General features: G+C 36.7%; 1 protein-coding gene and 1 long non-coding RNA gene across 10 annotated transcripts in view; one reads left to right on the top strand and one right to left on the bottom strand.

The window, feature by feature from the left end:
* The window catches only part of LOC105463327 (RasGEF domain family member 1B), a 789,062-nt gene that overhangs the window by 610,746 nt on the left and 154,165 nt on the right, over nucleotides 1-24,151 (top strand). The gene's annotated exons all lie outside the window — the stretch shown is intronic.
* The window catches only part of LOC139362413 (uncharacterized), a 92,723-nt gene that overhangs the window by 41,939 nt on the left and 26,633 nt on the right, over nucleotides 1-24,151 (bottom strand). The window contains exons 2-4 of one of the 2 annotated variants that reach the window (XR_011621282.1): nucleotides 18,667-18,710; nucleotides 14,550-14,599; nucleotides 10,449-10,597 (exon numbers count right to left, since the gene is read on the bottom strand). This is a non-coding gene — a long non-coding RNA (uncharacterized lncRNA). The remainder of the gene's footprint in view (nucleotides 1-10,448; nucleotides 10,598-14,549; nucleotides 14,600-18,666; nucleotides 18,711-24,151) is intronic. The other variant, XR_011621281.1, reaches the window with a different exon arrangement.

The raw sequence follows: 24,151 nt of genomic DNA, 5'->3' as shown, positions 1-24,151 counted from the left end.
TCTTGTGAAAACCCACAATTGGAAAACAGGATTTCAATGAGAGCACATAATAGAGAACAATATTTTGGAGCCAACTCAAATCCTACAACCAAATGATAACTCTTTTCCCTAATGGTTGTGATGAGAGGGTAGGCATAATGGGGAGAAACTCTTGGAGCAGAGAGGAAGAAGCCAGAGAAATCACTCTGGGCAACAGGCCAGCAAGCCTAGAATATGTGGTTATCTACCCGTCAGATAAAGAGAAATCGAGTGTTTTATTTTACATAATTGGAGTCAGTGCCTTTTGAATGAAACATACAAATTTATGTAAATAAGAATGCAAATGTTAAAAATATGTGTCTTGGGATTTCCTGGGGATAACCTGGCAGCTTTGTCTTCCTTTCCTTTGCAGCTGCTAAATATTGTGTTGTGAAATCTCCAGCTGAACTTATTCCATCAAATCCCTCAATGTTACAGCTAGAAGACTTTTCTTTGTAATTTATAGGAGATACTCTGGAGGATGAACTAAAACAGAGTAAACTTTAACATATTTGACAGTAAACATGTTACTCCCTAGAGGTTGCACAGGCCAACAATAAATGCAAAAAGAATTGCAGGATTTTAATAAATTAATGGGAGATTCAAAGTAGACTCCTGAAAGGGAATTGGACAATGATGATGAAAATAAAAGCAGGGCTTGAGGGAGATAGGTAACATTAGAGGTTAACGTAAAAAACTACCAGGCTCTCCACAAAATTCTCATTGGTGCTACTGGCAAGATATTGTACATATCATGCTAAGTTAAAACAACCCAGTAAAATGCCATGAGCTCAGCAAACTGTGCAGGTTTCTCCAGATACACAAGCAGACAACTGTTTTGAATGAGGGGATGCCCATGACCATGACTGCCAACTTGCCTTTCTCAAAAGAATTTAGGAGACAGCTTAATCTGATTGACTTGTCCTCAATGCAAAAAAAAGTAATAAATAAAATTATTTTATTTGACCAGAAGGAAATGGAGAGATCGACTGCTTTGAAGGATAGCAGTGTTGTTAAATGAAAGGGTGTCTAAGAAAGTAAACAAGACTCCCTAGGCGTTCTGTATTTCTGAGTGAGGGAAAGGGAAACTGAAGGAGCCAGGTGGAAGTAACTGGATAAACAACAGATTAAAAAGAAAGGAACTGGTGAACTTTGAATCAACAAAACATAGATCTGCTTTATTTCAAAGTTGGGAAGCATCCGTGGGAAGAAAAAATTACAGGTGTCCTTTTCATAGATTAATCTTTAGCTTCTTTTACCACCACACAATTTTCCCTAGCAAAGGAATGCTTAGCTAAGCTAATGGGGACCATTTTAAGAGTAGTCATGTAAGTCATAGGCTGTTCAAAATTACTAAACATTATATTATTATGTTATGGCTAGATCTGGATGGATCTAGCCATACAGCACTAATTCCACAGGTGCCTTGGGACATAATATTCATTATTTAGGACTGTCAGTGACCCAAGAAGATGGAGAAGTTAACTCAAAAACTAGTGTATAGACTACTGCTGCTTCCAAAAAGTACTGAAAATTGTGTGTGGAATAATTGGAAGATAATGATTTTTAGCAAACTAAGCCATGACAACTACTATAGTTGTATAAGAACATGATCTTAGTTTTTCTGTGTAAGTACCCCTGATTCGGCTGGAACTCTTTCTCTATATACATTTAGCTTCTGGTCACTGAGGCAAAATGTATTTAGCCAAGTAATTTTCTTCTGGAGCTTTTTGTGATGAGGTGGAGAAAACCTTCCAGTTCAAGAGTTCGATTTTTTCCCTAAAATAATGGAAGTCTCAGTTGGGCATATGTCCACCCAGATAAAAAGCACATTTATCCACCTCCCTTACAGCTAGATGTGGCTGTATGGCTAGATTATGGCCAATGGGATGTGAGTGGACATGATGTATGTAACTTACAGGTCATGCCCTTTGTAAGAAGGCCCTACCCCTCACGTCAGCTGGAATACAGATGTGGTAATAGAAGCTAGACCAGCCACCTGAGACCAAGAGAGAAGGGCAGAGAAACAACATTGAAAAGTTGAGGTTTCTGATTCCATAGAACCCTTGGCTGCTTGTGCTCTGACTGTAATTGCCTAAGACAGAAATACACTTTCATTTGGTTTACGCCACTACTATTTTGGTCATTATTGCTGTGGCAGCAATAATATCTTACTGCACAATTACACAGAGCAGAGAGTAGGCTGCCTGCTCTGTGGGAAGTTACTGAGAGAACCTGGTACAATAAATAGCAGCTAAAGGAATGGAGATGCTAACTTATTAGCACCCATTTCCCAAATCCAGCCTGGTTGAGAAAGAAGAGACAGAGAAGCTAACTTCTGGCTCGAAGAACATGGTGGTGAGCAGGACTCTGCTTAGCAGAGAGCTCTGTCTTTCAGTTCTGAAGGTAGTAAACCTAGGTATCTAATCTCAAAGAACCTGTCCTTAGACTGAGGCAAACAGATTCTACTGAAACTACTCAAACTCAAGAGTCCATTGTCTATCAAATAATGTTTCTATTGATACTAGCTGTTTGTCTGCCATAGTGAAGTCCATTGCCAATCAAGTAATTCTTCTAGGGATACTTACTGTAGGTAGGAGGTGTCATTAGTTTGGGGATATTCACAAATATTTTCATATCTGTATTTCACGTAATATTCTATTTCATTTTCTGAGGCAGGTTTGGATTCCCTAGGGCAACCATCTTGGGCTCCAGCTTTTGCTATAACTCTATCACACAGGCTTTCTATGGGAACAGTGAATCATTACCTCATACCTCATTCTAGATCCATTCTTTTTTTATTTAACATGAAATAATACTTATTGTTTTGGCTTAATAGATTAACCCTCTAAAAAGGCAACTGTTTCGACTATCATACATTAGAGTCCATGGCAGATTTTTTTCATCCTGCCTTTCCCCTAAATGTCTGAAACCATGATATGTACGTAGTAGGCAGGTAGTGCCTGTCTATTGATGGTGAAATAAATGCAACATTTTAGTTTGTTATTCAGTTAGGTATTTTCATCTTCTTATCCTTGTTCATAATGGTTCTTGAAGTAGTATTCTATGTTAGTGGCTTACTATATTTGACTAAAGACAAATAATTTTTAAAATCAGTATCATCTGTACTGTCTTATAAATGTTAAATAATCAGAGGGAGACTATAGATCTCTTAAATTTAGAGTCCTGGGTTCTCACTACCACACAGGCATAACCTAGGCTGAAGTTTACTACATTAGTTCCATCTGTAGGAGTTCAACTGGGTGAAAAAATAGAGTCTGGTGCATAAAGGTGAGAAGTTTATCCACCTTAACATTCCTAACAGGCAAGATGGCTCTATAAATAGACTCGATAAACTTAGAAGGGTTGTAATGAAATTTACCAAGTGAGCTTAAGCCAATAGCAATTCATTTTTTGTCCTCCTGTAGAGATAAAAATATTTAATGTTAGCTCTCAAAAGCCACAGAAAAAAAATGAAATGTGAACAATTAATATCTGTAGAATATTTATTAGGCTTATAAATTGATTAATTTTAGAAGTATGTAGATGCCTCCCCACTATAAAACTGAGAAACAGTAAACATGCGAAACAGATATCATTCTTGTTCTTCTGATCCTGCTTTATAGCTTATCTTTACAGGTTAAAACATATGGTACAACATGTATGGACTAAATGCACACACACATCACCATATACTAATGTTTAAATATAAATAAATGTTTTGTTAACAGCGTACGCACACGAACACAACACACACTATCCTCAGATCCTTGCTGCTGTGGAATGTGCTGCTATCAAAGGGCACAGAGTCATATTTGTATTACAGAGATATTGTTTATTCTTTCCTTGTCGCAATGTGCTGATACTTTTCCATTAACACCACCCTAATGTCGCTTCCAGAACCCAGCTGAAAAATATCAAGTGGAAATTCTGATGGAAAAATGCTAAGTAGACGGCCTGGTATATTACTGAGGGAGAAAGAAACTTTAATTTGTACCACCTGAGAGCAGTCAAAACACATGACCTAAGGCTGCCATAGGATGCATATACCCTCTTTTCACATAGATAGGAAAAAAAAAAAAATCACTGAGCTCTGTGAAGCTGCACCACTGAATTATCAGCAGAATTAATACAGAATTAAGGCAGTTTTGCTACCTGCCCAATCTCCTTGCCCTTGAGTTCCTTTTGTTATCTTCCCAGTACTCTCAAGAAAGCTGAAGGAAGCACTCCTTGGAAATATTGCATTCTCAGCTAAAAGCTAGCCAAGCATCCGCTAAGAAATAAACAGACATTGAATACCTACCATGTGTGAGGCAGTGTACTATAAACTGTAATCCAGGGCAATTTGGTATAAATGATAACAGCGATAATAATTATCACAACAATTACTATTGTTTGAGAACTCTGTGCCAAACACTAACATAAATTCTTTATAAGCATTATCTCATTTAATCATCTTACAGATGAAGCCTAGGTGATAAACAACTTGTTCAGAGTCACAAAGCTAATAAATGGTATGGTGGCATTCAGACCCCGGCATGCTGACTCAAGAACCTGTGTCTTAACCACCTGCTACAGAAGTGCTTTTTTATTTGGACAATCTCTTTCCTATTTCTAGTTGAAATATAATCAAAGTTTCCTGAGAGGACACAGAAGGATGCCAAAAAAAGTATGACCTGGCTTATATTATGGGTCACTCTGGCTACAGCTAACCCACCTTAGATTTTCATTTTCTAAAAGGCCCCAGTTATAAATAGCAACCGTGCACAAATGGGAAATAATGTGTGAGCATGCAGCCTTAGGCTGATCCTTTAAAAGCAGTTGCTTTACAAAGAAATTTAAAGGGGGTATGAGCTGCAAAGATGTTACCATGAGGTTACTCAGATCAAAATAGTATTCTTCAAAAGCCATTCCATATATTGAGGTGTCCCAGTTTATCTCCCCTGGGAGAAGGAGGCTTAGTGTCCACCTAATCCATGAGGTTATGCATTTAATTTTCAGAACTTTAACACTTTCAATGAAAAGATTCAAAGTGATATTATTAAATATCATTAAAGTTCAGTTTAATGAAAGAATTACAGTCAAGTCAAGGGTGGAGTTAAAATCTCCACTCACCACTAATACCTGTAAAGTTTTTGCATATAGGCAGCTTGGATGCCTGTTAAAATAAATGAGTACAAATGAGGTGAACAGAGAGCAGATTGCATAAAAGTTTATGGTCTGAACAGTAGGGAGGTAATTAGTGGAGTGATGAACTCCCCAGTTGTGTCTGTGTTTTTAAAGGTCACTTCCTGTATTTCATAAAAGACGGAGGATTACTTCTAGGCCCTCATAGAACTTTACTTGCACCACTGTGAACATTTATATCAGCCCACCTTAGTTTAAGGTTGGTTGATTGCACATCTGTCTTTTGCACTGGCTTGTAATCTCCTTGGCTAGGGGCTGAAGTGGGGCAGGATCGTGCTCTATTCATTAGTGTCCCCAAAGCACCAAGCGCAATTCTTTTTACATCTTAGCTGCTTGTTAAGGAGAGGGAGTGGCAGAAAAACGAAAGGAAAGAAATTCTCACACTGATGAATCCGAGATCCATGTTTTCTGATTACCTGGGTTCAGGTTGCTTTTTATTACATGCCTTCTAAAACCTCTCTAATGAATTCCTTACTGAAAAATTTAACTTTACCTTAAAAGACAGTTGCTTACAGAATGATAACTCTTAAAAGGCTCTATTCATTTGGAAAAGTCAGAAACTACAATTTTTACACTAAGGAGTTTCAAAAAGAATCAGCCATAAGAGATGTTATGTTGAGATTAAAACAAAATAGAAGCTGAGCCCTATGATGTGCGCCTGTAATCCCTGCTATTCAGGAGGCTGAGGTGGGAGGATTGTTTGAAAGCAGCCACTGCACTCCAGTCTGGGCAACATGGTGAGACCCCATCTTAAAAAAAAAAACAAAAAAACAAAAAAAAACAAAAAAAACAAAAAAAAAAAACAGGGAGAGAGAGAAAAGAGAAAATGAAAATGTTCTCATGCTTTGTGAAAGGAAGTTGTTTCCTTCATTCTCAGCACCACTGAAGGTGATCTTGCCAGGATCAGTAGGAAACCCCTAACTGCCAAACCCAAAGAATACATTCCAATTCTTCTCTGACTTGATCTTCACAGCATTTGACTCAATTGCCCTCTTCTGGAAAGTTGTTCCTCTCTTGGGTTTTGTGAGAGCAGACCATTCTAATTCTCATCTGACCTTCTTGGTCTCTCTTACAACAATACCTGCAATTTTCTGTTACCCAGTGTTCCGTCCCTGGTGCACTTTGTGTTTTTTTTGTTTTGTTTTTTTGTTTGTTTGTTTGTTTTTGAGACAGAGTTTTGCTTTTATTGCCCAGGCGGAGTGCAATGGCACTCTTCGCACACCACGACCTCTGCCTCCCGGGTTCAAGCAATTCTCCTGCCTCAGCCTCCCGAGTAGCTGTGATTGCAGGCATGCACCACCACACCTGGCCAATTTTGTGTTTTTAGTAGAGATGGGGTTTCCCCATGCTGGTCAGGCTGGTCTCAAACTCCTGACCTCAGGTGATCCACCTGCCTCGGCCTCCCAAAGTGCTGGTTGTGGTTTTGTTTTTGTTTTTCGTGTTTTTTTTTTTTTTTTTTTTTTTTGGTAAATCAACTCTCTCTCTTTGAGCAGTTGTCTTTATTCTGTTGGTTCATTTACTCAGCCTGTTCAGAACCAAACTAGTTAGCTTCTCTTTCCCTTCTGCTTCTCGTGCTCTACGAAAGTTCTGTTTCTCCCTCAGTGGATGGTCCTGTCTTCTACCCAGCAATTCAGGCCATATGTCTGGGTGTCATCCACAATTCCTTTCTCTCTCATGAATTCAGTTAGCCACCAAACTGAGATGGTGCATGGTCCTTCAATCTCACGGTTTCCTTCCTCATTATGAATTCTCTGTTTATGGCCCTCATCATCTCTCATCTGGACACTGCATACAAGTTGTAAATACGATCAACTTACTTTCTCCACTAAGATGTGGAATGGCATCCATTGGCTTCTGAGTTGGTCCACACCTCTGGATGGCAGAGGGAGACATGTGGGATGTATCTACCCCTCTGGCCTCAGTGCCCACTGCCCATTCCCTCCAATGCTGTACCCCAGTCTCAACTTCACAACTCGGTACTGTTGTTCACACTGCTCCTTCTGCTTGTTCTTGCCTAGTTCCTTTTGCTTTTAAAAAATCTATCTTACAATTCACTTCCGCTCCTTTTCCTCCACTGCTAGAACCTCTGTTCTGGGTTAAAACTGTACCTTGCGCTTTCTTTTATTGCAGCATTGCTCTCACTCAGTTGAAATAGCACGTAATTGTCTCCTCTGAGTAATGAGTGTGTCTCTAATCTTTGCCTTGAATATGTGGCACATACTAGGCATGGCATGGTCCAGAAATCCTGCTTGTGCCTGTGAATACCTTGTCTATTCATGTCACCACGTACTCAGAATGCAGAGCTCATTCAAACCTAGAATTCAGAACTCTTCTTCTCACTTGTGTATTTTTTCATTCTCCAGCCAGAGCACCAGACTCTTAACTTCATTAATGAGGAAAATAAAGCACTTCTTTTTCTTACAGATGATTAATGCCTCTTACTATGCTGAAACTCATCTTAAGGAAAGGAAAGATTTTTATCAGTTGAGACCATAAAGACTCAAGCCTTGGCCAGTGTGAATTCCTCTCTATTAACTGATAACAATGAGATTATTGAGGAAGATAGGCATATTAAACAATTTAGGTGATTCTACCCAATCTATTTTATTAAAGAGAATTGCAATGGGAGTTAGAACTGCCTGCTGTGCCTTTAGTAGGCAAGAGTGATAAACGTGATTAGCACTTCCAGTTGCTGTATGTATAAGGAGAAGGAAAAATGGTTATTGACTCCAGCTTGACTTTTGATATGAGACCAATCACGGAAGAAACCCCAGCTTCCTATGCCTTGAAAATATCTGACCTGTTTAAAGTTAGGCATTCTGGTAGGGGAATGCCAAGTGTGAAAAGATAAGAGCTTTGCACCTAGGAATTTAAATACCACACAAAGAAGAGCTTATTGCATTAAAATTGTAGTTTTGGGTTTTAGTCAAAACTGATCATTACAAAAACAAACTTCAATGATACACTTCTTGAGGATATGAGATACAAAAAAATCAAAATCCTCACAAACTTTCATTTCGGCACGGAACACCTCTTACTATGGGGAAACCATATGTATAATGATATAACCAACAAAGTTTTATCCAATGTATTACATGCATATCATTTGATCAATAGTGCTAGGTATTCTGAAACATACTAAAGAAGTTATTCCAGTCTTAAGGAATACAGACAGACTTATTCAGTGCTGGAAGGTCATTTAAATGTCACCTACTCTAACTTCCCATCTGTTTCTTAAATCTGTTCTACAAACATCAGCCAATCCTCTTGTAAATACCTCCAGTGATAGGGAACTTTCTGCCTTGTGAGGCAGCTCATTTCACATTTATACAGATCTTATTATGAATAATAATAAATAAAATTTATTGAGTGCTTACTATGTGTCAGATCCCAAGTTAAGTGCATCTTCAAAAATCCTGTTTAATCTTCATCACAACCTTATAAAATGGTACAGTTATTAATTCCATTTTAGTGGAATTAATGATGAGAAAACTGATGCTTAGCAAGGTTGGGCAGCTTACCCAAGAACACATAGCTGGTAAGTAGAGGACCTGGTTTTGACACCATGGTCTACGTTCATAAACAGTATACAAATGCAGCCTGTCTAACTCAACTTCCTTCCTATGTTGACCTTAAATTTACCTTCTTATAGCTTCCATTCATGGGTCTTGATTTTTAGTGGGCTGACACTAAACTTGTCCAATCCGTTTTCCACATGGTAACTCTTAAATTAGTTGAAGGTAGCTATCTAACCCACTCGACCCTTTCAGTCTTTCTACTGGATTTACAGTTCATTGCCTTCCAATTTTCCTTATGTGAGATGGTTTCTGGGCCCTTCAGCATCATGGTAACTGCCCTCTAGACTGATCTATTTTAGCCTCTACACAATTCACACAGTATAAAATTACTTTTTATGTAGAATTAGTTTTGTTGGAAGAATGGAAACACAAGGTTGAGTCAGATGCTTGTGGTCAATCAAAGTGACTAAATGTTTTGCATGTATGTTGGCAAGCTCTATCTCTGCTTTCCTATATTCACAAGTTGATTTTTTTTAACTTGAATTTAGAGCTTTGCACTTATCACAGTTATTTTTGTCTTAATTGTGTGGTTTATTATTCTAGAATGCTGAAGTCTTTTAGGATTGAGATTCTGCCATCTGACATTTTTTATATTCCCTTTGTATCCATTAACTTTTGCTATATAGTAAACCACCCCAGACTTAGTGAATTTTCAAATAGCAACTTTGCTTCTAATTCCATGTGTCAGTAGTTAGTTTGGACTCAGCTCAATGTCCTTTTAGAGTTAACTGGGCTCACTCATGCATCTGTGGTCAGTTGGGAGCTGGTTGGTCTAGAACAACCTCAGCTGTGATGGCTAGTCTCAGCTCTACATGACCTTTCATTCTCCAACAGGCTAGCCTGGGAAAGGGAGGGAATCCCATGACAGCAAATGAAATAAGAAGGCCCCCTGAGTCCTCAGCTCAGGACAGGCACATCATCACCTGCCCCACACTCTATTGGCCAAAATAAATCCCAAGGCCAGCAACATTGAAGGTTGGAAAAATAAACTCTATCTCTTGATGAAAGAACATTCAAAATCACTTTCCAAGGTCCTACATGTAGGAAGACACGAAAATTGTCATTTTTGAAATCTGCCACCCTCTTAGAATCATGTCATTTGTGGATTTGATAAGCACACCACCAAAATTACCCCCTTTAAATGTTCATGGGAATTTCAATTTAATAATGTCTAAAAGTAAAGTCCTATGTCATATCACTTTTGCTTATACAATCTAGTTAGACAACCATTACCAATACACGGTAAACAGTAAAAGAAAAAAATAAATGCTAAATGATAACATTCTGTTTCTAAGAGGTATAATTTCAAGGACAGAAGGATCTGTAAGGGCCACCATCAGGAAAATGCTTCTAGATGAGATTAAACTTGGTTTAGTTTTTTTTTTTTTTTTTTTTTTTTAAAAAAAAAAAGCTAAAATCTGAATTGGAAGAAAGGCATTTAGGTTAGGGATTGGCAAGTGTAAAAGCACACAGGATCAGAGAATGGACAAGAGTTACAAGACTGGAGAGTTAACTCTGAAAAAGAGTGGGAGAAGAAAGCATGGCTAAGTGGTGAGGGATCTATAGTAAGAGAATATGAATTTGAATTTGATTTGGTAAGCAGTAGGGGACTATAGATAGTTCTTGAGCAAAAACATAATGTGATTAAAATTTTTGAAGACTAACCTAGCATTAATTTGAATGGAAATTTTTGGAGTCAGGGAAACCATTCATAATAAGCCTTACGGCTTTGCTCTTCTTTTCTTTTCTCTTCTCTTCTCTTCTCTTCTCTTCTTTTTTTCCTGATTGAAGCCAAACATCTGATACTATTTTTCCTAAGGTAGAAAAGAAATGGCCCAAATAATTACTTTCACAATAAGTTTCATTTCTACTAACTTAAGGAGCAGGCACAAAGTGCCAACATTTGGAAACAGGCAAGTGTGTTCTTTTTCTTAAAGAAGGGGAAAAGGAAATGTGACTACTTCTGCTTAAATTTGAGTTGTATGTCATGTGTACAGATTTTTAAAGGTTATTTCCTTCAGTGGCAAAATGATGGTTTGCAGAAATAAAAAGCTGACAGTTTCAAGATTCAAAAACTTAGTGATTCAGCAAAACCTTGAGTAATCACAAGAGTGTTAGTTTTCCATTCTGGTATAGAAGTCCTACTCACTGTAAGAGGACGCAACAGACACCTAATTTTCTCAGCTATTCACTCAGACTGAGTCTTACTGTAGGATCTCTGTAGATAATGAAACCGCTCTCTCATCAATGTTCTAATGCCAGGACACTGAGAGCATTGGGAAAATTATTAAATGTTTAGAAAACAGTTTAGGATTCCCCCTAGAAAAACACGAATTTGTCAGAATTCCATCACTAGATGGATGATGTGATAAAGACCATTTTGACTGCTTATCTTCAGACCTTCTTGGGACACATCCTTTCTGGAAGAAATCAATCTAAATCTTCATTTAACTTTGTACACCAAAATGAATTCCAAGAATTGAATGTAAATAAATAAATAAATAAATAAATAAATAAATAAAATTTTGGAAAACATCCTGGTGATTCTTTAATGATATTTTATTAGAGTACGACTTTCTTCGCTTAAAAATGTTGGAGCCCTAGGGTGCTAATGGATCTAGGCAACAATTAATGCCTATTAAAACCATTAGCTCTTTGGGAATTTTGTAAAGGATACATCAGGCTGACGATGCCGAAATCACTAATTAATTTTAACATTGCTAAACGTGGGACACTCAGAAATTATGTGTCTCATGACATTATGCAATAGGAAGTTTATGGCACCACCTATGAAGTATTCTGCGTAAAGATATTAAACCTGAAGCTTATCAAATCCGTAAATCTGACTACGACTTGATTGAAAATTTAGTGATAAAGGAATATAGTAAATGACATCACAAGGATAAATCATCCAAACCCAGAAAGCATAATATTCTTTAGGATTAGTGACCTAGTTTCCTCAACGAATAAATGGCCTGGAATAGAAAAAAGAGGGAGAACTTAAAATAACATACCAACCAAATATAGCACATGGATCCTGTTTTAATACGGATTCAAAAATCCAATTCTGAAATGACATTTTTTAAAAATCAGGAAAAACTGAGCGTGATTGGATATCAGACATGAAGGAATTACTGTTAATGTTGATGAGTGTGTTTATTGTATTTTAGAAGCTCTTATCCACTAGAGACATACTCTGACGTATTTATATATGGCATAACATTATATCTGAGATTTACTTTGAAATGCTTCAGCAAAAGAACCCTGGGGAAAGGGGAGAGAATTGATGAAAGAAGAATTGCAGAGTGTTGATAGTTATCGTGCCAAGTAGTAAGACATGTGGGTTTATTATAATATTCCTGCTTCTTTTGTGTATGTTTGGAAATGCCCATTCAAATTATTTCAAAGTCATTGGAAAAAATCACAAAGGAAAAGGTCAATATGTTCTATTTAAATGAAATTAAGAACTTCTATGCCTTCTTAAACAGCAAGCTGAGGCAAATATTAGTTACAAATATGGCAGACAAGGAATTAACATCTGTTTTTCTACACATACATGCATATGCATATACATGCAGGTTGATAGGAAAAATACTCAGCGTCCAATAGCTAAGTGATATAAACATAGAATTCAGAAGAGGAAATGTAAATTGCTTAAAATGTCAATTTTTTAAAATGTCCTTTTAGAAATAATCATTAAAAAGCAAGCTGAATTATTTAGCACTGCTAAAGCAAGCTGTCCTGCAGAACATCTATGCCTATTTTTTCCTGGAAAACAGTTATTTCCTATGATCAATGAGAAATTTTTGAAAATAGTAGCCTTCTTATTAAATGCCCAAAAAGTGCCGTGTGCTGTACAGTAAGGACTATTTTGGGAAAGTCTTTCTAACACTTCTTCAGTGCTGATAAAATCCCAGCCAAGAATTTCTGCTGGGGCTGGAGAGATAGTGTTTCAGATGAACTCAGGGAGTGGGTTATGACAAGGAAGGGCTTCACAGGGTGTTTCTAGGGGTGATGACAATGTTCTTCTTAATTTGGTTGATAGCCATATGGGTGTTCCTTTATAACTACTTATTAAACTATACATACAGATTTTATGCCCTTTTTGGTAAATGCATTTTATTTTATAATACAACTTTTTTTTTTTTAGAGTAAACTTCGACAAGTGTGGTCACCCTTGAGTTGAGTTGCTTTATGTGGTGATTGGCTCCAAATCACCTCAAGTGACCAAAGTGGATATAACTGCTTTAGAATAGAGTCCAGCATAACAGTAGGGTGGGAGCTCAATAATGGTAGAAGCTATTTCCCGAGAGGAACTCTTAACTCATGTTTGGCTATTTGGTTTCCCCAGAGGCATTACTGGCTGTTGCAGGGGTGTCCAGTTCTGGAACTACCCTAAAATATAGTACTCCGGGAATACTAGTACTAGTAGATAGTACTGCAAGAATTCTCTGAGAAGGTATTTTTTTTTATTTTTCAAAAAATCACATCCATATGGGATGTTTTTAAGGACCAGAAGAACTCCATATGTATGATAAATTAAGATACTGTCCTCAGAATTTCTACGAATGGACACACTCTGAGATGGCTTTCTAATGGTGAAGATGGATTTATTCTTAACTGTTTTAATCTTCCTACCTAGCTCTTCCAGGGGAAGATGGGAGGCTTGAATAAAACAGTGGATGATTAGATTAAGCTATGATATTCAAAAATCAACCAAGTTCCTTCTCTAACATTAACTTTCGGCTCTATGATTCTGTGTGCAATTTGTAATTGATATGTCCAGAAGGCTTGCGTGCTAAGCAATCATATCTGGTCAAGATCAAATCCTATTCTTAGTATCAAGTGCTCAACAATAATTTGTTGACTATTGTCATGCAAAAAAAAAAAAGATAAAAACAACCCAAGAATACCAAGGAAAGATGTTACCATTTGTTGATAAAATTGTGGAGATAATCTATTTTAAAGTTGTTTTTAGAAAACCTAATAAATGTCTCAGACAAATAGGAAAATATAAATATAATAATAATTCATCTTTAATGGCTTCTAATAATTAAGTACTTCCTTTATCATTTAGAATAAGTAACTAAGGCTTTTCATGAAACCGTACAGCTCTCATTATGTTCTATAATTTTCTCTTCCCACATCTTTTCCTAATCTCCACCAACTTTATCAAATTACCTGGGACCAGGGTGGTATATTTTATCTTCGAGAAAGTCTCTTCCAGGGACAAGAGATTTAATCTTTAAGTTTCATCCATGAGTTTGGAATGTTAATTAATGACAAATAGAAATGTCATTTGATTATTTACAATAGAATTTGGATGTCTTTTCTTGTTTTTTTTTTTTTTTAAACTCTTTTTCTGATTATGGAAGTAATACTTTATTTTTCCTCATTATGGGTAATTTGGAAAAATCAGGGAATGTCAAAAAGGAAACGAAAATTTCCACAATCCAAAGACAACCATAGTTAATATTTTGTTGTATTTTCTTTCCATGTGTGCACACATTTGTGTTATATAACTTAGATAATTCAGCGTATGTAGTTCGTCTTTGCTAGTTCATGCACCTTATTGATTTTAGCTTCATATTTTCATGAGCATTTTACAATGTCACTAAATAGATTTCAAATATCTCAATTTTAATAACTAATATTTGAGTGTATTACTATAGCTTAACTTATTTTTACCAACAACCAATTCTGGACATTTTGGTAGTTTCTAATTTTTGTCATTATAAATAATGTTAAAATAAATGATGAACATACTTATATGTAGATCTGTGTATGTTTCTCTGATTACTTCCTTACAATTATTCCTAGAAATGAATAACAAAGGTTAGAAATAAAATTTTATAATATGTATTACCTAATTAGTTTTTGAAAGTATGTTCAGTCTATGTTTTTACTAGCAATATTTAAGAATGCCAATCTCATTATACCTCCATCAGCACTGAATATTATAATTTCTTTCTTTTTTTTTTTTTTGAGACAGAGAAGTCTCACTGTCTTGCTCAGGCTGGAGTGCAGTGGCCCAATCTTGGATCACTGCAACCTCCATCTCCCAGGTTCAAGTGATTCTCCTGCCTCAGCCTCCCTAGTAGCTGGGATTACAGGCACGGGCCACCACGTCCAGCTAGTTTTTGTATTTTTGGTAGAGATGGGGTTTTGCCGTGTTTGTCAGGCTGGTCTTGAGCTCCTGACCTTCAGTAAGCTACATGCCTTGGCCTCCCAAAGTGCTGGGATTACAGCCATGAGCCACTGTGCCCAGCCTGAATATTGTAATTTTTAACCTTTGCTAGTTCAATAAATTAAATCTCATTGTTTTCATTTGCTATTATTTATTTAGTAGTGGGGTTTATTTTTTCCTATGACTGTTTTTTATATGTCTGCATCTGTATAATACATGTTCATTTCCTTGATCCATTCTTCTATTCGAACTTTAGTATTTTAATACTGACTTTAAAAAAATATATGTGACAGGGATAAAAAAGAAATATATTAAATCATATATTTGTTTAATTGTGGAATTGTTTTGTAATCTCTCCACCTTTCCCCTTCTCTCTTTTCTGTTCCTCATTTCTCTGCTCATAAGGGGGAATGTTGAACTCTGCTGATTAGAGGGAGGTGGGGTTGGGAGAGTATAGGCTAAATTGATAAACATAAGAAAAAGCATGGACATATATTTTTTAAAAATTAGATGTGGAAATATAGAGATACCTGATTGGGGGCTGGGGGAATATTTATGAAAACAGCAATAGGTTGGAGCTACTTAGCAGGAGGGATAAGAGGAAGATAAGAAAAAAGCCAGGATGGGCTACAGTTTGGGTACAAGATAATAAGGAGTATGAGCAGCTGCTCTGATTAATGAGGCTTTGATGAAAGGGATGGGCAAAGAGGATTTTTAATAAATTTTACTGTGTTTCATGCAGTGAAATCTCTTGTTTCCTGCTATTAATACCTCTGCTCCTCCAAACAAAACAAAACAGTCTTTAATAAAGTGTCTGCAATGCTCTTCAAGGTCACGGGATTTCATCTGTGTTTTGTTTGGATGTGTCCTTGGGGTAGGATGGGCCTTACCAGGAGTTTGAAAAGCCCAGGTTTATTATTTAGGTTAAACTCACATAATAAATATAAATAATCCTGTCATATTTTAAAACAAATATTTCCCCTATTGTCTGTTTTATCTTTTAAGGCTTTCATAAAACTTTATGAAGATGATATACATGCAAATGTTTCTCACTGGGCGTAAAAGATGAATTGGTTGAGATTTAAAAAATAGGGTTTTTTAATACGGCTTTAGAGTCTAGGAGGTAGATATAGAAACTTGTCATAGACACTCTAGGAGGTGGATATAGAAACTTATAAAACTTAGACTGAAAAAAAGGTCTCTTCTATCTAGGAAATAATTTTTTTAATCAAATATATAGCATTAGACACACATATAATACAGTGAGGTTTGAGGAACCTTCCCCTGGACCTCTTCCAGTGACACAGGTAACTTGGGTTAATTCTGTCACAGTCATGCTTCAGTATCTGCAGGGATTGGTAACAGGACCCCTGCAGATAGTAAAAGCTGAGGTCCCTGCTGTATGCTAAAGTCCCTGGTACAAAATGGTGTAGTACAGTCGACCTTCCTATCTCTGAAAAAAGATAAGGCAAAACACTCAATAAAAGAAGACTTCATATTCAGAGATGCCACTGCTCCTTTCATTAAATGGTGGGTAGGCCAACTGTATCATGCTTCTACTGTATTACACTTTTTGACATCTAAATAAGTATCTATATCTATATATCTCTGTCTCTATATGGTTAAATCTATAGGTGGATGTGTGTGTTTACTGAAGTGACCCAATATCATCACCTTTCTTTACTTCTAATTTTCCTGTGATGTCAGTATTTACATTTAACACTGAAACAATTATGGAATAAATGACTTTGATGTATAGGATGAGGTGAGGATTGAGGTTGATGTTTTCCTCCAGATTTTTTTTTTTTTTTTTTTTTTTTTTTTGAGACGGAGTCTCGCTCTGTCGCCCAGGCTGGAGTGCAGTGGCCGGATCTCAGCTCACTGCAAACTCCGCCTCCCGGGTTTACGCCATTCACCTGCCTCAGCCTCCTGAGTAGCTGGGAATACAGGCGCCCGCCACATCGCCCGGCTAGTTTTTTGTATTTTTTTTAGTAGAGACGGGGTTTCACCGTGTTAGCCAGGATGCTCTCGATCTCCTGACCTCGTGATCCGCCCATCTCGGCCTCCCAAAGTGCTGGGATCCAGATTTTTTTTTATGTCATCATTGGAAAGTTAATTCATTCCCTGTTAGTTTATGATACCAAGAAAAGAAAAATAGCTCAGAGCAGTCTGAACTGAGATATACAAAATTTATCAGGCCCAGAGACATGAGTATGGGACTTCAGCCCGGTATTCATGCCTGGGGATAATTATTTAAAGCCATTTTTCCTCCTAACTGCCTCACTCATTATCTTCATGTTCCTGGAAATTGTGATACAAAAACCAATATATAGTCAATTAATAGTTTATATTAACTTAATATAAATTCTCGTTAAATACCTTAAGAACTACTACTTCTATTTTCCATAAAAACCCTCCTATAACTACCACAAATCAGAGTGTATATTCAAGACAACTTAAATTTATCCATCAGGTGACCATTCTCAAGCTTTAGATGATGATTAAGTATTTAGTTTTTTATAAACTATATAGGGAAACAAGACAGGTATGCCCATTAAGACCACTAAATATGGAGTTTGTCATAGACTCTATATTTAATCATGTTTTCTAGGCCAGGCACAGTGGCTCATGCATGTAATCCCAGCACTTTGAGAGGCCTAGGCGGGTGGGGATCACTTGAGCTCAGGAGTTTGAGCCCAGCTGGGGAACAGGGTGAAACCTGGTCTTTACCAAAAATAAAAAAAATAAAAATAAAAAAAATCAGTCCAGTGTGGTGATATGCATCTGTGGTCCCAGCTACTCAGGAGGCTGAGGTAGGAGGATCATTTGAGCCCAGGAGGTGGAGGTTGCAGTGAGTCAAGATTGCACCACTGTACTCCTGCATGGGTGAAAGTGAAACTTTACCTAACACACACACACACACACACACACACACACACACACACACACATTTTCTAAATCTCGTTATTTATGGTTGACAGTACACAAAACAACTTGTGAATTTTAAATATGTATTTTGAATCTGGTCACCATACTGAACCTTTAAAACATTAATTGTAATGTTTTATTCCCTCTCCTGGGCTTTCTAAAGAGATGTATATCTGTATAGCTAGAAATAAAATATCTAGAAAAGAGATAAAATCAATTTCACGTTTTATATTTTGATTGGAAGATTTTCCAGGAAAGTTTTTATAATATTGGAAAATAATAGCCAGCTCATAGCTAATTATGGAACACCAGAGACATTCCTATTCTAACTCTGATGTCATTAAGACCACTTTTTATGGCAGACACATTACAGATATCATTTAATATTCTCATTAACTTAGTAAGGGAGGCATCACTAATACAAAATACATTTAACCTTGATTAAATACATAATTCATCAATGATGCTATATTATAGATGAGGAAATCAAAACATGAAATGGTGAGGACCTTGCCAAGGGTTAAACAGGCAGTGGGATTTGAACCCAAGTCTGTGATGTTCTGTGATGTTCTGATCTGTTCAATAGACCTCGTTGCCTATTTGTCCTTCCAGCAAAAGTAAAGCACTCCATTTGGAGTGTAAGTATATTTAAATTTTATAAAATGCTTTTACATACTTCATTTTCTATTCTCTCAGAATTAATGCTTAAGTAGGTCCACAATACATTTTAAATCATATGAATAAACACAAAAACTTTATGTCACTTACCTTATAGGTGGTTTAGCGACATCACAGTGTCTGTCACCAACTCCCTGAAAAAGACAAGGCAAAGCACTCAAAGACTACTTCCTATTCAGAGATGCCTTTGCCTCTTTAATTAAAACAGTGAGTGTGTCTCTGCTGTATTCAATAATACTGAATTGGGGTAATTTTATGAGAGAATTGGTGTGAGTTCAGGGGTTTGGGAGAAACCCAGATTAGAAAGACTAATTGTCCTATCATGTTGAGAAAAAGGAGCTAGTGGAGAATTTTCAAGTTACCATGTGGATAAAATTTGTGTGAGGGAAGGGGATAGAATTTTTTTTTCTTAAGCAATCCAAATTTGCAAAGGGCAACATTTGATATCATATTTTGAATGGAGTCTAGATTCCTCATAGCTTGCTGGAGGCTTTACCAAGCATTGGTGATACCATTGCTTGAGCTGATACCATTTCGTCTATGAACTGATACCACTTTGACCTTTCTTATAAAGATAATAATGGCATTTTATATTCTTTTAATCTTTCTATTAGAAAATGTAGATTTAGAGTTAAGGTGCACGTGTTGTTCCTGTATGCCTAACCTGCTCATCTGAACTTCACAGTGGCCTTTGTCCCGGATTTTCTTGTTCCATGACTAAGATCAGGTTAGGGTGGGGCTATGTCTGAATTATGATGGCATGGGGAAGCTGGAGAATACCCACTGTGCCCTCATAAAAACATTTGTAATGGGTTAAGTTAGGAAAACAGCACTCAAGAGACTTTTTTGAAGTCAGGCTGAATTTCTCCATGTTAAATTCTACTGATTAAGCTGTGTAGTTCTGTGTGTGTGTGTTTGTGTGTGTGTGTGTGTGTGTGTGTGTGTGTGTGTGTGTGTGTGTCCTCTTCTGGCAGGTAAAACGATCCTTGAAAGAATGCTGGAGATTTTCCAGAATCCTTTGGGTAACTTCTGGTCTTAGATTTTTTAATACCTAGGGAATAATTCTAACAGAAATCAGCTTCACTGTCATTCAGGTTCTTTATATAATGTATCCTACTATACATTATTATTTAGCCATTGAAAACTATGCATCTAAACCATATGCAGTAACTTGGGGAAATAGTTTATAATCATCAATAAAATATCTTAATTCAAATTTAAATTGAGTCAGATCTCTTTTGGTTGCCAGTAACATTGACCTAGCTCAGATAAAAGGACTTTTATTTTAAGTATGTTTCAGGAGCCTCATGAGAATCAATGCATAGGAGTCAACAACAGATAGACCTCTTGGAAACTGAATCTGGAAAATTACTAAGCACAAAGGTCTTCTCTCAGGCTACTAGATTTTCCTCTCGAGCCTTCTCCCTGCATGCCTACTCCATATTTCTCGCTCTACCACTTCAACCTCCTCCCCTTAAACGTAATTTTGCTGTCATCATAACTTCAGTGTGCACATTGTTCAAAATGTTTTCCTTAGCTTCTATTATATCATGCATCTGCTCATCTCAACCTCATTACTAATTGATTTCATTTCTCAATCTCCCAATTCCAAATTCCTAAATTGAGTGGTCTAGCTCATTTTTTTGTTTGTTTCAGTCAAACCACAACTTCTAGGTCCTTTGTTAGTTAGAATGGACTGTGGTTGTATCCAGTGTCCAGAGAGGTCAGGTCACGTTGGTGTAAGGTATGTACGCCCAGGCTGGAGGAGCCCCAGGTGAACAAAAATGTCTAGTATTTAAATATTATGTAGAACTATGTATAGAAAATAGAATTAGAAAAATAACAGCAGTTGTTTTTAGGTAGTGATTTTACAAAGATTTTTCTTTATTTTGTCTAATTTTTCTTTAATGAATCATTTTATAATCACAAACATTGTAAACTTCATGCATAAAAACATGTTTAGAAGAATGATAATGTTAAAACTAAAAGAGACTTCAGGATGATTTAATTCAGCACCACCTCAATTTATAAAAGTTGAAACAAGCCCACATAGATTAAATGACTTGTCCAAAGTCACAGAGCAAGGGAGTGGCCAAGCTATGAGTTTTCCAGCTCTTATTCTGAAAGGATCTCAGCTGCACATGATACTGCCTTGCCTGAACCAAATGAGATAAATGCCTCTGATTGCAAGTCAGAGCCTGTAGGTAGCAGATCTCTGAGCGTGCCATATACCTGTAAACTGTGCTCTACATCTTTAGAGCTTGGAAGTTTGTTAAAATAACACCTTGTTGACTTAAAGCAGAACTCTAATCTCTAGGTTTCATTAAACCATCATTTTGCTATGAGGTACATTTTGTTAAGGGCTTCTATTTATACAGTTCAAATTCAGCTCCGTTCCATGTTAAAATAATACCAACAGGAGAGAAGCAAAAGAGGAATAAGGGAATTTCCAGATGTGAAGTACAGTCTCACTCTGTGCTTGTGTCTGTCTCTCCACTCGGGTGGTTTTGGGTTCCTGCTCTCCAGTGTGTTTCCTCTTGATGGATTAACATGATCTCTTAAGAAAAGAATAAAGTTTTTTGAGGTAAGGGTGAAGTAGAGATTGGGAGGAACATAAAATGAGATCGACATTGTGGAAGAAAAGGAAAGGAAAGGTAGAAGTCTCTTAAGGTTCCATTTGAAAACAGGACTTCAAACTGAAATGAAATACCATCGCTTAAAGAAAAGATTCCTACACAGTTTGAAACTTCTCCAGCTTTTAACCTAAAGCAAACAAAAGCCCTGAGGCGTTTAGTCATTTCTGGGCATCAAAATGCTGAAAGATAATTCTGGCTCAAAGGCACTTAGAACACGTAAATTTCCCCTGCATGGAGCCTTAGAGAAGCTGAAAATAGGATTCAGATAGAAGTTCCTGGACTTGATTTTGAGTTTATTTAGTATTTACTTCACCGTTGGTTTAGGAGAGGATAAGCTAATACAATGTATGTCACATGAATGACAGACTCAAGACTGAAGAAGTCTCAGTAGTCTATAATGATAGCTTGAAATATTATGCAAAACAAATTGAGATGAAAATTTTTAAATGTAAATAAATGTAAAGTCCTAAACTCAGAAACAAAAACTAGTCACACAAATAAAGGATAGGCTGATGTTGTGTAACAGTAATTGACATAAAAACATCTTCGAAGTGTCAGTTAATATCAAGCTTAATATAAGTCAAGCATGTACAAGACAATGATCATAGAAAAAAAGTCTAAAATAATTTTTTTTCCGGTTTTAGTATTTCATATTAGAAAAATGGCATAAGCAGACTGGAAGATGCCCAAAATAGGGAGGAGGGCCTGTAAACCATGTCTTAGAGAATATGAATGTTTATTTTGGATGAGGATATTCAGTTTGGGGGAATGAGAGGGAAGGAACACAATAATATTTTTCAGATATTTGAAGGATCTTCATAAAGTTAGAGGGCTTTTATATAGATACAAAGCATTGAATTTACGGGAGGCAGAATTCACTTCCAAATGAGGAGGATCATTTATATAATGATCAAATCTATGCCCTAACCAGAATGAGTTACCGTGTGACATAGTGTCTTCTCTATTATTAGAAGAGTTTAAGCAGAGGTTAAAGAATGTGTCAGATAATGGTGGGGTTTCTTATAAGACTATGATATGACATGTGTATGACTTAACAGTCATTTAAATTGTTTTTTATTCTTTTCCATCATTTATTTGGCAAGATATATCACTGCCTTTACTTAAAGGTAGACATTGGCTAAATTTGGATAATAAAATGACTTAATAACAGCCAACAAACCAGCAGTCAAGCTTGACCCCATGCATTCCATAAGTAACAAGTTTGCTTATACTTGTGGAAATGCAATGAGACTTGTGAACTATTTTTTTACAATTCTCTCAACAAACATTTATTGAACATCTACCACATACCAGGCCGGCACTATGGCAGAGTCCAAGACACAAACATGGATTTCCTACAATTCAGGTGTATTTGGGGCTATTACCCAAATAACATGCAGGATGGTATATTCTTAATACTAAAATGAACTTCTGTTTTAAACTTTTCTTGATTTAATGTTACCCCATCTTGTTAGATGCTTTGACATCCTTAGGTGAAAGTTGTTCTTACGTACTTTAGTGAACCATTTGTAACATTTTAGTAACTTTCAGCTGAAACCCTTTAATGTCTGCCAGTTAAGAAAAATGGTTTTCCTACATTCTTTTAAAGTGAAGTAGAAAACAAATGTGTGTGAACAGTATTTGTTACAGGCATCTTCCTCTACCCTGCTGTCTTCCAATATCTAGCAGGTTTATTCAGGTGCTTATACCTAAGTTATCTTTTTATCTTACTAGTTGAGCTAGTGAAATTTAAGTTCTGAAGAAATCTCATATAATTAGAGGCTCTTTGATCTGGAGTACTCCACAGTTAATGTGTGAGCAGATGTTGGCCTGCATTAAGCACTAAGATCAAAAAAGAGTTAAATGGGAGGTTAACTTTGCAGGCTTCAGTGGTATCCAGCTGGTTCTGAATGTCCACTTAGACATGAGGCAATTGGCAAATTAGGTTCCAGTGTTATTTGCTCTTTGATTACTTTGCAACTAGCTGCTTTCTTTCTATGTATGTATGTATGTATGTGTATCTCTCTCTTTTTTTTTTTTTTTTTTTTTTGCAAATTACATCAAGTTCTTGCTTTTGTTGTTTAAAGCAATCTCTGAACTTGCATTCAATTTGCTAAATCACCACATTCCCATCTGGGTGTGTAGGTTCAGGGGGTGGAGCTAGGGGAGAAGTCCTTGACCAAATCTATGTTGCTACTCTTGAGCTGAAATGTGATCCTTTTCAGCAAAAGACAAGACAGACTAATTCCCCATATGGAGAAGAGCCAGGCTGCTTAGCAAGCTGGACACGTCTTCACCATTCCTTGTTGCTTAGGGTTGGCTGTCTAATGAATCTGTGTTCTGAGGACTCAAGTATGAGAGCTATGTTCTTAGAAACATTCATAACCACTTTTCTGAATACCCTTCCTCTTAATTCCACAAGACAGCACAGTTGAGGGTCAGTTGCTTTATTTGAGAATATCCAATGACTATTTTAAAATAATCATTATAATGAAATACTCTTTTTGTTTGAACAACATGTATCAGCACTTGAACAGAAGCCACCACTGGTTAAACTCACACTCTATCACCAATGGCACATCTATGGAAAATCAGATAGAGTGCAGTAATAATGGTGAAATAGAGTGTCCCTAGATTATATGACACTTTCCTACTTACCTAATGCAATCTTATAAAATGTGGGAAGGATCCCTTTTCAAAGCTGTCTGTTTACATTAATAAAAAGAGAAATATTAGATTTCTTCAGCAGTGGCTGGGATCCAAGAAGAATCACTGGTTTATATCTTTCCAGTCCTGGTGATCCCCAGGCAGAGGTTGGTTGAAATACCCATGCCAAGTGGTGTTAGAGGAGTTCCTTCTAGTGATACTACTCTTGCCTGGTTATGCTGGAAAGAGCACCTTCATAGTCCTCCCTGCTGTTATGTCTGGACCCTGGCTCT

This window comes from Macaca nemestrina, chromosome 3 (assembly GCF_043159975.1).
Source record: "Macaca nemestrina isolate mMacNem1 chromosome 3, mMacNem.hap1, whole genome shotgun sequence".
NCBI lineage: Eukaryota > Metazoa > Chordata > Mammalia > Primates > Cercopithecidae > Macaca > Macaca nemestrina.
Note: the sequence above shows the minus strand (reverse complement) of the source record. Positions and strands in the feature narration are given on the sequence as shown.